The sequence below is a fragment of the Chelonia mydas genome, chromosome 4 (genome assembly GCF_015237465.2).
Source record: "Chelonia mydas isolate rCheMyd1 chromosome 4, rCheMyd1.pri.v2, whole genome shotgun sequence".
NCBI classification, from domain to species: Eukaryota; Metazoa; Chordata; order Testudines; family Cheloniidae; genus Chelonia; species Chelonia mydas.
Window position 1 is genome coordinate 46823638 of NC_057852.1, and position 12625 is coordinate 46836262.

Here is a 12625-nt window from a genome sequence, read left to right on the forward strand (position 1 = left end):
CTTTCCAAGCACCATAAAGAAAGCAGGCCATCCCACAGCACTCAGGGAGAAAGGTCAGCCTACACCTGATACCAAAACAAATCAGCTTTGCAATGGCAAGAGCCAGAGTTGCTGAAGATGGAGAAGTCAGGCAAATGAGTTTCCATTCTCTTTCATTCCAATGCCCAATTCTATGGATTGTCCCTCCCTCTAGTTGGAGCCATGCTGCCCATGGGAGTAAATTCCCTGATCAGGCATCAATGGGGTAACAGGCAGCTCTAGTCTAAGATCTGTGTGTTTAAAACAAAAATATACAAAGATGATCTGGGAGCCAAGGCGTGCCCCTTCTTCCTCTTCTGAATACCAAGGTATAGAGAACAAGAGAGTCAAGAAGAAGAAGCTACTTATTACTATTGAGGAGTGCAAAAGGATCCTCCCTTCGTTTCCTAAGAAGTGAAGTGGTAGTATGTGGGTCTGGCTCCCTCTAGCCCATATCACTGGGTCACATGGTCACTTGTTTCCTGTCCCAGGCTGATTTCTAGAATGGAACAGGTTTTTAAAATGTTTTGCAGTTCTGGCAATCCCAGCAAGGCTGACTGCACAACCCAAGGCAAAACAGAAGTGTAAATACGGACAACCATGATAGAAGGTTTTGGACTGTAAGCTCTTTGGGAGTGGGACTGCAACAACCTATATGTGTGTTGAGTACCTAGTGCAATCGATTCCAACCTGGTTGGTCTCTAGGTGCTGTCGCAGTATAAATATTTAATAATAACAAGATGGTCTGAAAAAGGAGCTCGTACCACAGCTACTACCAACATTATTCTTAAAACCAGGTGAGTTTTGGTTCCCAACATTCGAAGTGGAGTGCCTTGAACTGTTTCAATAGTCAGGGCTGGGCATGATCTTTGTGAGTCCTTCCCGTTCCCTTGGGGCCGAAATGCTAAAGACTGTGGGTATATCTGTCTCCCCTTTCCTCTGAACCTGCCCAACTGGAATGATAAATACTCCCTTAAAGTATTGCTAGGGTCTGAATTAGCTTGATTATGTTCATATAAATTTTGAATGTAGCTTGTTTTCTGTTTTCTGATGTTTTCTGAACATCCTTCAGCTGACATTGATTTTAGTCAGAACTCCTCTGTGCTCAGAATCTTTGAAGATCATTTATTTGTTTGCCTAATTATGGGTTTTAGGAGGCCAACTTTAGGTATCCATTTTTGAAAACCGTGGCTGTAGTAAGTAAAAGTACAAATGGCATTTACCTCTCAGAAACTTTTAAATTTCCCCAGATTGGAAATCCTCTTTAAGGTAAAGTATTACTCAGATTCAAATTTTGTATTTTTATACTATAATATCTGAAAGAGAACCTTGAACAATGCGCACAGTGTTAAAACAGCCTTAAAAAAAAGCATTACTTGTTTCATGCCAGCAGTATTTGAATCACTATTATCCTTGTTAAACCATAGTCTCCATGTATTTCCTCAAATGTCATTGTGCAGCTGTGGATTGTATGGAAAAGGATAATAATATGCATACAATACTTAGTAGAAGAAAAAACAAAATACATATTTTCTTTGTAATCCTAATAGTCCACTTCTTTACAAAACATCAGGGAGTGTATACTTACAATGTGAATTACAGAAGCTACATTTTCCATTAATTATTTTGTAACTGAGTTTCTTTCAACATCAGACATAAAAGTGAAGGGCTTTTTGTTTTTGTATTAATTGCTGTCTTTGTGATAAAGCACTTTTTGCTCCTGTGGCTGATAAAATAATTAACATTAGGGGTGCGTATGAGAATATTCCCTTAGGGTTCACTTCAAAGACTATAAATATGGCAGATTTTCATATGCATGAAGAATTGGTTTTAAACTGTGTGATATGTTGTTTCATAAACACTTCTGGTGCTCACATTAAAGTGCAACCTACAAACAAAATAGTATGCCCTTTTACATAGAATCATTATTTTTTTAATCAGCAAAGCACACCTCTTTTTGTTGTTGTTTTTTTATCAGCATGTCATGATTCCACATTCTTAGTATTCTTAGTCAGAGGTATTGCTGGTCTGTATATTTTGATATTTTGCAGAACGCTGAGAAAGGTTAATGTTTTCTTTAAGTTCAGTAGGCCATATACTGCAATTGTTTTAACACACACAACTCCCACTTCTGACAATGAGAGCTTTGTGATGGACTGAGAGCAAAAGGTCCCTGAAATTCTTATTCAACCAAAACTCCTATTGCCTTGCACTCCATAATGTAAGCTTCAGAAATGTTTATCTAACAACAGGTAATAATGTTTAAAACTATTTATTCATACACATGAAATCTTCCCATTTATAGTCTTCCATAGTCTTCCTTATTTATGGAAGTCAATGTGAGTTTTGCTAGAGTGAAGAGTACAGGAACATTACCAATTCTTAGGAAATACTAGGGACTATTATACAGGGCCAAATACTCCCTTTGAACCTTAGATGAATCTCCCACTGATATCAGCAATAACAGAATAATTATTTACTACTACTTCCATTTTTCTGCTGTCTGCAAACTGTATCAGTGATTTTAGGTTTGCTTCCAGGTCATTAACAAAGATGTTAACTAGTGTAGGGCCAACAACCGATCCTTGCCGGACCCCACTAGAAACACACCCACTCGATGACGATTAGCCAGTTACAGTTACATTTTGAGACCTATCAGTTAGCCAGTTTTTAGTTAATGTATGCCATGTTAATTTTATATGGTTCTAGTTTTTTAATCAAAATGTGAGGTACCAAGTCAAATGCCTTACAGAAGTCTAAGTATATTACATCAACACTATTACCATTATCAACCAATCAAAATGTTATTTTGATAGCATCTATTTTACATAAACTCATGTTGACTGGCATTAATTACATTGCCCTTCTCAAATTCTTTATTAATTGAGTCCCTTATTTCCACTCCATTGTCTTGCCTGAAATCAATGTCAGGCTGACAGGTGTCTAATTAGTAGCTTCTGTTTAACATCATCCAGAGATGCTAGTGGAATGGAAAGTGTGTTGTCTTCACCAAATAATGAGACTTCTTCATTTGTGTTCCTTTCTCCCTCTCCCTCCCCAATACAGGATAGAAATAATTATTGAATATTTTTATTGAATATTTCTGCCTTTTCTGCATTATTATTGATAATTCTACCATTTCCACTTTTAATGGACCAATACCATTGTCAGGGTTCTTCCCTCCCATCCTTATTGTCCTTAACTCCACGGACCATATATTTCTCCTTATGTCCCTTGGCTTCCCTCATCAATTTTCTACAATTTCTAACTCCTGAGTTATATTCAGCACTATCAACTTTCCATTTCTTCCATATGTTACATATTCATTTTTATTTGCATGGCTGTCCTCACATCTTCTCTAAGCCAGGTTGTTTTTTTTAATCAGCCTTCCCCAGCCATTCTCAGTTGTGGTATTGTGCCTTTTTAGTCATCTAGTAAAGCATTTTAAAATTATTCCTAATTATCATTCACATTCTTTAGATTAAATCCTTCCTCCCAGCCAACAGAATACCAGTTACCAATGACCAGTTAGAATAGCTATTGTGATACCAATTATGAGTTAGAATACCAATTTACCAATTATTTTGATATATTATAATTTTAAAATATTGAAGTAATATAAAATTAAATATAAAATGAATATATATGAAAGTCTACATTAAATCTAAATGTTTCAACTGACCTAAAACAAAAAATGTTCAGAAAATTCATTTGATAGGAAACTTAAAATTTTCATTCTTATTCAGAGCAACAACAAATTTCAAAATGTTGACTTTTCTATGGAATGGAAATCAAATTTTGATCTGCTCTAGCTTGAAGTCAGAGGAGTTGTAAGTGCAGTGTAAAGAACAAACTTGTTTTGGGGCAAGTTGATTTCAGAAAAATCTGAAAGTGGAAAGGGAAAGTCCTTGTCAAATGTCTAGTCCTATGGAATTAGGAAGAATACTTGTTTGTATAACTGCTCACCAAGTCAGAGTAAAGGTTTACTATCTGAATAAGCGTAATTTGCCTTGCATTCTGAGAATTTTTTATCAGCAAAATGAAATATACAAGACATGATTTCTTCCATTTTCATTTACACTGAAAATCCTTTCCCCACAATTCTCTACATGTTACAATGAAAACCTCTCATGAAGGACTCTATTATTCTCCATACACTATGGGTATGTCTACACTGCTCACTCCTTGTGGCAGCTTGTAGAGAGTATAAACTGCACGCCTTCCTAGCACGGGTATAAATAGTAATGTAGACAGTGAGAAACTGCTTAGGTGAATGGAGGAAATACATGCCTGAACACTTAGGGTATGTACCCTACACAGTTCTCTATATGCACAAGCTGACCCTATCTACGCTGCTGTTTTTAGCAGTGTAGTGTCCTGATGCCTCCCTGCCGCGGGAATATTTTCCCATTGCAGGGAAAGAATCTGGCTGTGCGGAAAGACTCCAGTAGCTACACACTTCAGTATGGTTCCACCTTGCTTTCACTGCAGCATGTAATCATGCATATCCTACATGCCTCTGCCAGTGGTGTGCAGTGTAGACATACCTTATAGCAAAGGAATTGGCTATGTGACAAAGCTTCCTAAAGCAAAATTAGAGTAGTATAAGAATCTTGGACTCAGAGTTGAAACCACTTAAACTTGTGTGCAGCCTACAGCTATTGCACTACACACAGAGATTAAAAAAAATCTGCTTATCCCATGCTATCAAATGAATAATTAAACCCAAGAAGCTATAATTTAGCATTTTAGAATGTAATTTTTTTCTTTCCTGGTGAGGATGTATATGAGAAAACATCAGATTTTTACTTGTGGTCAATTCAGATCTTCAATCTCAAATACTATATTTCTATCACCTGTACATATCTATTCTCAATGTACTAGTTTTGCTTTGGAGCTTGATTCATTCAGCTCCTGGAATCTAAGCTGCTGATGGCAGAACATATGTCAGAAGGGGCAGTATTATGTAGTTCAAGCTTCCTGCAATCTCTGCTTCTCTGTGACAACTGAAACTGGCCTGCAAAGCCTAGAAATTATATGCTGGGGCTCACCAAGACTGAGAGAGCCAGTGTATTGGGAGTTGGGCTGCATCATTCTGACAGCTCAAAAAATGTCCCATTGAACCCTCTCGGTTGCTATGTAACATAGTTTGTCACCAAAAAAATCCCATATTTTCCTATTTTGTAAAAGTCTCCTTCTCGCTCCCACCCCCAATGTAAAAATTTGACCTCCAAAATCATTGACATTTGAAACATATTCAAAATTCTGAAACAAAAATTCCAAAACTGATCTAGTTTTAAGTTTGAAACCAAAAGAAACAGGGAACAGGAATCATTTATGACATTTTGGCAAATCAAACTGGGTTACAGTCAATGGGCCAGATTCCCAGCTAATGTCAATTGTCATGGTTCATTGAAGAAATTGAGCTATGCCAAGTTACATCAGCAGAGGTGACGAGCTAGTGCTTTTACTGAAGTTCAAGAAAAAGCATTACTGGTGGTTTGCAACTGGTACAGTATTTACCTAAAAAGTACCTGTGAAGCTGCATAAAGATCACGCAGAATTTCAGCCCTTCTGCTCTGAAGAAAACTTAGCACTATAACAGGGTCAGGGAGGGGATTGGGTCACAGTGCACACATTCAGGTATCAGCCAGCAAAACTGCCCAGCTACACCAAGAGGAATAGGCAAGTCACATCAACTCTTCCTTCCACTCCAACAATAATATCAGCTCAGTGGCACTTTTGCATTTTCTCCCATCAAGGGTAGTCCTTGTTCATGAGAAAAGCTCCCAGCCATAATCTGTAAAATCACTATCTTATCCTTCAGTTTCTTTCTCAAAACTCGCCTCTTTTGTAATGCATGTAGTAAACTGCAATCTAATAATGATTACGGCAGGTGGCAAGCTGCGAATTCCTGCTTCTGACTGGCTAAAAGTAGTGCACATCCTATTATTTTTGTTACCCCATCTTCCACTGCCCTTACCCTGACCCTCCTTGTTTGCCTCATCTACCAGTTATGCCTTGTCTTTTAGACTGTAAACTCTGTCATTTTCTGCGTTTGTACAGCAGCCAGAATGTTGTGGCACAAGCTGGTTGAGGCCTCTAGGTTCTACCACAATATAAATGGTAAATAATAATCCTAAGAATAAGAATTGTATAGCTGCAGGCATGCTTCCAGCGAGAACGGGTAGGCAGATTGTTTCTCAGTGCTCCCCATAGGGACGGTACAGTTCTGCCCTCTCCCTATGCAGGGCTATGCCTAAATTTCACACTTCAATACTTCGTGTTCATTCTGCAGTTCAGATACTTGTGTTAATTTTACTTTCTGGTCGTCACCTTTGTAATAATTGCTACAACAGCGTTGTAGCAGTCTCTACTCTGAGGGTGAGTGAAGCTGAATTTCTAGTGGTTTAGATTAAATTTTGTGTGGTTTTCTCCTAATTGTTTACAATGCCTTCTATCTTTTGTTCTCCATCGTTCTGATGTTATTAACAAAAGCTACCATCCCACCTAAACCAGTTGTCCCACTTGCAAAATGTTCACTTTTGGCATCTCCATGGACTTCACATACCTACATATTCTTCAGCAGCAATTAACATGAAAGTCTGTTTTAATATCAATGACTAAATTATTAATAGAAATGGCCTTTTAAAATAAGTATGTCCTATAATGGTGTTAGACATGATTTCAAAATACTGCATAGAATAGTTGATGTTATAGCTCCTTTTATAAAACACTTATAAATTGGAGAACATAGTTATTCACACTTGCCTCTCTACAACATATCACAATACATTGTGTAATCATTCATTTAAAAGAGCAATTCTTATTAATCATTTATTATGATTAATAATACTCGCTACTTTCATTCAAAATGTTATTCATTTTTCTCTACAGTACTGGTCTGCTGTCCTATTTCAGATAAGAAAAGCCATTATAAGAACTGACAGCAGCTTTTCTTACTGAAACTGTGTGTCACCTTCAGTTTTCAATAAGAAGTTAGTATTTAAATGCTTAGCACCTGCACACACAATGTAGCACAATAGCATGGTGCATGGAAATGAGCAAATGATCCCCAAATGATCCCCAAGCAAGTGATTTTATTTGTGTTTACTTCTCCTAAACATTGAATTATTAATTTTATTTATATAAATGACTAATGCTTTGCAATGTTCAGTCCAAGAGCTATATGTGGTCATTAGGTTACATTCAAATAAAGGTGTGTGTAGTTTTTGAAGGTTTAAGATATGCACATATTTTGAGCCTCACAGATACTGAAGAATTGTTAGTATGAGATTTCCAAATACATACACATGGACATGAGGCACAATTCAGTATGACAGTGAGGTGCCCTTTCTACTCTCACACCACAACATCAATGTGCCCCTTTTGGTACTGCCTCAGCGGCCTTGTGGTTCATCTCTCTACCACTTCTGATGATTGATGGTGTAGTACTTAATAAAAAGTAATAAAAAAGAGAGAGAGAGAGAGAGAAAGGAGAAGAGTTTATTACTTATTTTGAAATGGTTACTTATTCAGTTTTTTGGATCCTTGTAAGAGTATAAGGGACGCCAGTCCTCTGAGGTCAAAGATCTGGAGCTAGCTAGCTGTCTGTTTAGCCCTACCTGTTGCACCTAAGAAAGAGCTGGAACTTAATTAGCTCAGGGGCTAGAGGTAGTGCTCCCAGTGGATGGGTATTGGAGCTACTGCAGACAAGGAATTACTCTAGAAAAACCCAATGGACAGGAGGGTAGACTGTTTGGAGCCCATATTTGCTGAGAGTTTGAGGTGAAATCCAGTTACTGGATTTACTGGTGTGAGAGAGTCTTAGGAAAGGGACTACTTTTTTTGCACAGACTTGGAGTGAAGAGTTTGAAAGGATTTGATTCTTTTGTTAAGAGGGCTTAAATAATGCAATTACCCCTTACTGAAAACAGCTTTTTTGGATTCCTTGTAGAAAGCCCAGATGGAATTAATCCCAGGGAGTAAACTGACCCAGCAAGAACAAAGCTGGGTCTGATAGAAGAAGGGTGCTGGCCTCTGAAAAATACAGGTTTGAGATATTTGAGTGAGACCGTACTCTGCTATTTTTATTTTTATTCTGATCCCATGTTTCACTCAGAGCATTCCAAGAAAAATATCTAGGCTCAACTTTTGTAGGCAAGAGGATCATTAAATGGTGGAGACAGCAGAGCTGTTTAAAAACTGAAAAAAACAGTGTCTGCAAATCTGTCATTTTAGGTTATTGTACCAAGTCCATTACCCTGGTTACTAAACACAGATAAGGGTCTACAGAGTAAGTCTACCATGTGATGTAGAGGGTACAAACTTTGAACAGGGTTTTGAATGAAGAGAGTGGAGTTGTTAGTGGCACAAGATAGACTGAACACCATTATACTACTAGAGACAGAAGTCCTCTCTTAAGCCACAAACCAGGAACAGTGATATGTTTAACTGTTCATGTCCCACGTGTCACTATATCTGTGTCCTTTCCCAGTGTACAATCTGGACTGATGCACAGCTGCATTCCCTCAATTCACCAACCTAGGGTGCATCTTTACACTGTTTCGCTGTGAGAGCAACCACTCCTGATCTGCTTACACACAGTTTCCAGTATGTAAATCACTCCCAGATATACCGCATGAGTGTTATAGCCAGCCACTCATGAATTAATTGTGGCTAATACCAGCAAACTCCCAATCTCAGACTTTCCCCCAGAAAATTGCATCTTTTACAGCCCAGAACCCTCCTGGACAATACAAGCTCATATAAAGTACATCATTTCATTAATAAAAAATGATATGCACAAACCTTGTTATCTCAAATAAAGTCCCCCCAAACATTTCAATTTAAATACACACAGGTTTAACTACAACAAGTTTATTAACTACAGAAAGATTTTAAGTGATGACAAGTAATGAGGCATAAACGTCAGACTTGGTTACAAAATAATAAAAGGTAAAACACAACCAACACCTAACTTAACAAGCTAAGTGAATTCAAAGCAAAGAGTCTCTCTCACCACATGGTGTAGCAGTCTTACTGGCTGAAATCCTCTAAGATAGGTTTCAGAGTAGCAGCCGTGTTAGTCTGTATTCGCAAAAAGAAAAGGAGTACTTGTGGCACCTTAGAGACTAAAAAATGCGGATAGTTCCCGCAGTTCAGTATTAATTACCTTGTGCCTCAGGTGTTGATGTTGTGAGTAGAGATAAGAGAGAGAAAGTGTTTGGGGGTCCCTGTTCTCCTTTCTGATGGCTCTTTTTCTTTGAAAATCATCTCTAGCTGAGGTTCAGGAGACAGCCAGTCTGTGGAAACAGGAACCTTCAGCTGTTCGTTGCCCAGATGTAAATTTCTCGCTATACTCTTTTTCCTGCCAAAGAATGGCAACATCCGATGAAGTGAGCTGTAGCTCACGAAAGCTTATGCTCAAATAAATTTGTTAGTCTCTAAGGTGCCACAAGTACTCCTTTTCTTTTAACTAGGTGATGGTCCATTTGATTTCATTGACACCTGACTGAGGCATCAGTTTGCCTTTTGTCTCTGAGGAATTGGCTTGTGCCTGCTTTTCTAAACTTGGACCATGTCTCAACAATGTCATACAGCAGAATCGTATAACTTTACATATAATGGTGCCCCACATATTTTACTAGGACAATAATAATCAGCAATTACGAGTTTTCAAATGATACTTCACAAGGTATACCTTGTACCAAATTGATCATAGTCTTTTAAAAAGGGTGAACATAAGGGTACCGTCTCCTAACTGAACCTTGGAAGGAACACTTCAAGGTTTGAGAGGGCGGTTCTGCAAGTCACGAGTCTCTTGCATGGTGCTGTTTATTATGATGTGGACAGTGTCTGCTAGGAACTAGAATGAAACCACCACCTTATTTAATATGTTGTAGACCACCAAGCATGCACTGAATGATGCCTGCTGAAGGCACAGCACTAAACTATTTGAATGTAGATTATGCACAAATACTTTGTTCTCAAGGGCATCCTGACATACAATTATCTTCAAATATTTCATAGTGGTTACTTGCTAATGTACTGTATCTGGATTTTTTCCCCACCAAAGAAAGCTTTAGAGAGAACTTTTTAGCAGCAAAGAAAGAAATTATTTGGAAAATATTAATAAGCATGTCTAATGTCTGATGCTTGAAAGTATAGCTTTAAGTGTTTGATCCTTAGCTAAACTGCAGTCAGTTTGAATCACTCAAAGAGACACAGTGAGTGAAAGAGAAAGGGAAAAATTAAAAAAAAAGGTTTATAGAGGGTCGTTACTTGAAACAAATGGCACTACTTGTTATTTTAATCTACTTCTGGGAATGATTGAAGATATAACCTGTTTATGTTTGGACGCATGACATTGAGGGTGAAATTCAATTGTGGTGCATTGGCACATGGCTCTTCATTCCACGTAAACCCCACAATGGGAAGGTTTGGCGTGGGTTGGGGAAGGGGCCACTGATTCCCCAGTTACACAGTTCCTGTATTGTTAATCACTTTAGCAAACTAGCGAGGGAGACTACCGCTTCTGTACCATTTGATAGGCTGGATTAGCAGAAGTGGAGGGACCGTGTTGTAGTCTGGGAGGCTGACTTCCATTCCAACAATGACCACTTAATACTCTACACTTAGCCTTCAGTTTAGTCGAGGGATGGGTGAATTTCACCTTCAGATCATAACCTTTATGCTTTCCTGCGTGTGATTACATTTGCAATTCATTAGTCCATTTTCTGATTTTTAACCTTTATTTCAAGTGAAGTTAATGCTTGTGAAAGAGGCTGAATTGTCATTCCTGGAGACTGAAATATCTTATTTATTCACCTGACATATTCAGCCTTAGCAGTGGCAGTGCAATCTTCCCTCTCTTCAACATTAACCCATCAATATGCCTGTTTCAGAGGGACCTCCCCAAAGGGTGAGAAGAATGTTCAGTCATCATTTAACTCTTCTAGTAATAATCACAAAGCTTTGCAGTGACTAATATGGGAAAACTGAGTCCCTTTCTCCCTCATGAAATAAAGCATCTAGAACCTGTGCACAAGTCACATTTAACACCAAATGGTCAAAATTATATTGATTTCAACTGCTTCACCTTGAATTTGTGCTGCTTGAAAGTAATTGAATGGTGTTTGAAATGTTCACATTAGACCCTGACGTGACAAAAAAAATTGCACTTTATAAAATCAGTGTAAAATCAATGCAGCTAATTTAAAATTGATTAAAAACTGATTAACTGATGAGAACCGATAGCTCTCAAAAAGTAAGTGTAACTGAGGGATCATTATCCAATGGAGGTATTTTTAGTGGTGGCTCCATAGGATCTGGTTCTTGGCCCAATCATATTCAATATTTTTTTCAATGATCTGGAAGAAAATATGAAATAATTAGTAATGCAGTTTGTAGATGCTACAAAAATTGGTAGATGCTGGGGTAAATAATGAGGAATACATGTCAGTACAGATAATCAGGATCACTTAGTAAGGTGGGTTCATTTGAACAATGTGAGTTTTAATACAACCAAATGTAAGTGTGTTCCACATTCTTTCTTTGTAGATGCATGACTTCCAAGGTGAGAGACTGTATCCTGGAATGAAATGATAATGAAGAGGACTATGGGGCTATGGCAGATAACCAATTAAATGTAAACTCACAGCTAAAAAGGGTGAACTTAATCCTGGGATGTATAAACAAGGGAATATTGAGTAGGCATAGGGAGATGGTATTATCTCTATAGTGAGACCAATGCTGGAATCCAATTCAGGGGCCCACAATTGAAAAAAGAAATTAGAAAGGATTCTGAAAAGAGCTACAAGAATGAATTAAGGTCTGGAAAAAACCTGCATTTCAGTAAGAGACTTAAGAAGCTCTATCTACTTAGGTAAGAGGTGACTCGATCAATCTGCTAGTACCTATGGGCAGTGGAGATTTCTTATAGCAGACAGTCTTCAATCTAGCAGAAAGACATAACAAGATCGAGCGGTTAGAAATTGAAGCTAGTCAAATTCAGATGGGAAATAAGTGCAGATTTTTAACTTTGAAGCTGGAACAGTTTACATAGGCATCTGGTGAATTTTCCATAACTTCAGGTCTTTAAATCAAGACTGGACGTCTTTCTGAGTTATGCTGTCACTCAGACAGAAGTTGTGGTCTTGATGCAGAGAACAGGGTGAGGTTCTTTGACCTGCTATGCAGGAGGTCATGCTAAATGATATAATGTTTCCTTTTGGCATTAAAATCTATGACCCATGAACTCATTCCAAACTAACCCATAGCAAACTTCTATTGAGGGTTTACATTTGGCTACTAATGGACATGATTCTGATTCAAGTCATAAGCAAAAAAATACAAGGTGCCTTATAGTCCATTTACCATCCCCTTGAGTTATCCAGTCCTACATCCTGAAATATTTGGAAATCCCTGTATATAACAGGCAATTTCTAGGCACTATGTAAAATAGGAGACATGAATGCAGTGTTTCTATGTAGTTTGGGCCTTAACTCATAATGTCCTTGCTCTGGTGGACAGTGTTTTGTAATTCAAGATATATTTCTAGATAAGGACCATTTTATCACTTTGAAGAATTTACCTCCTATTTACA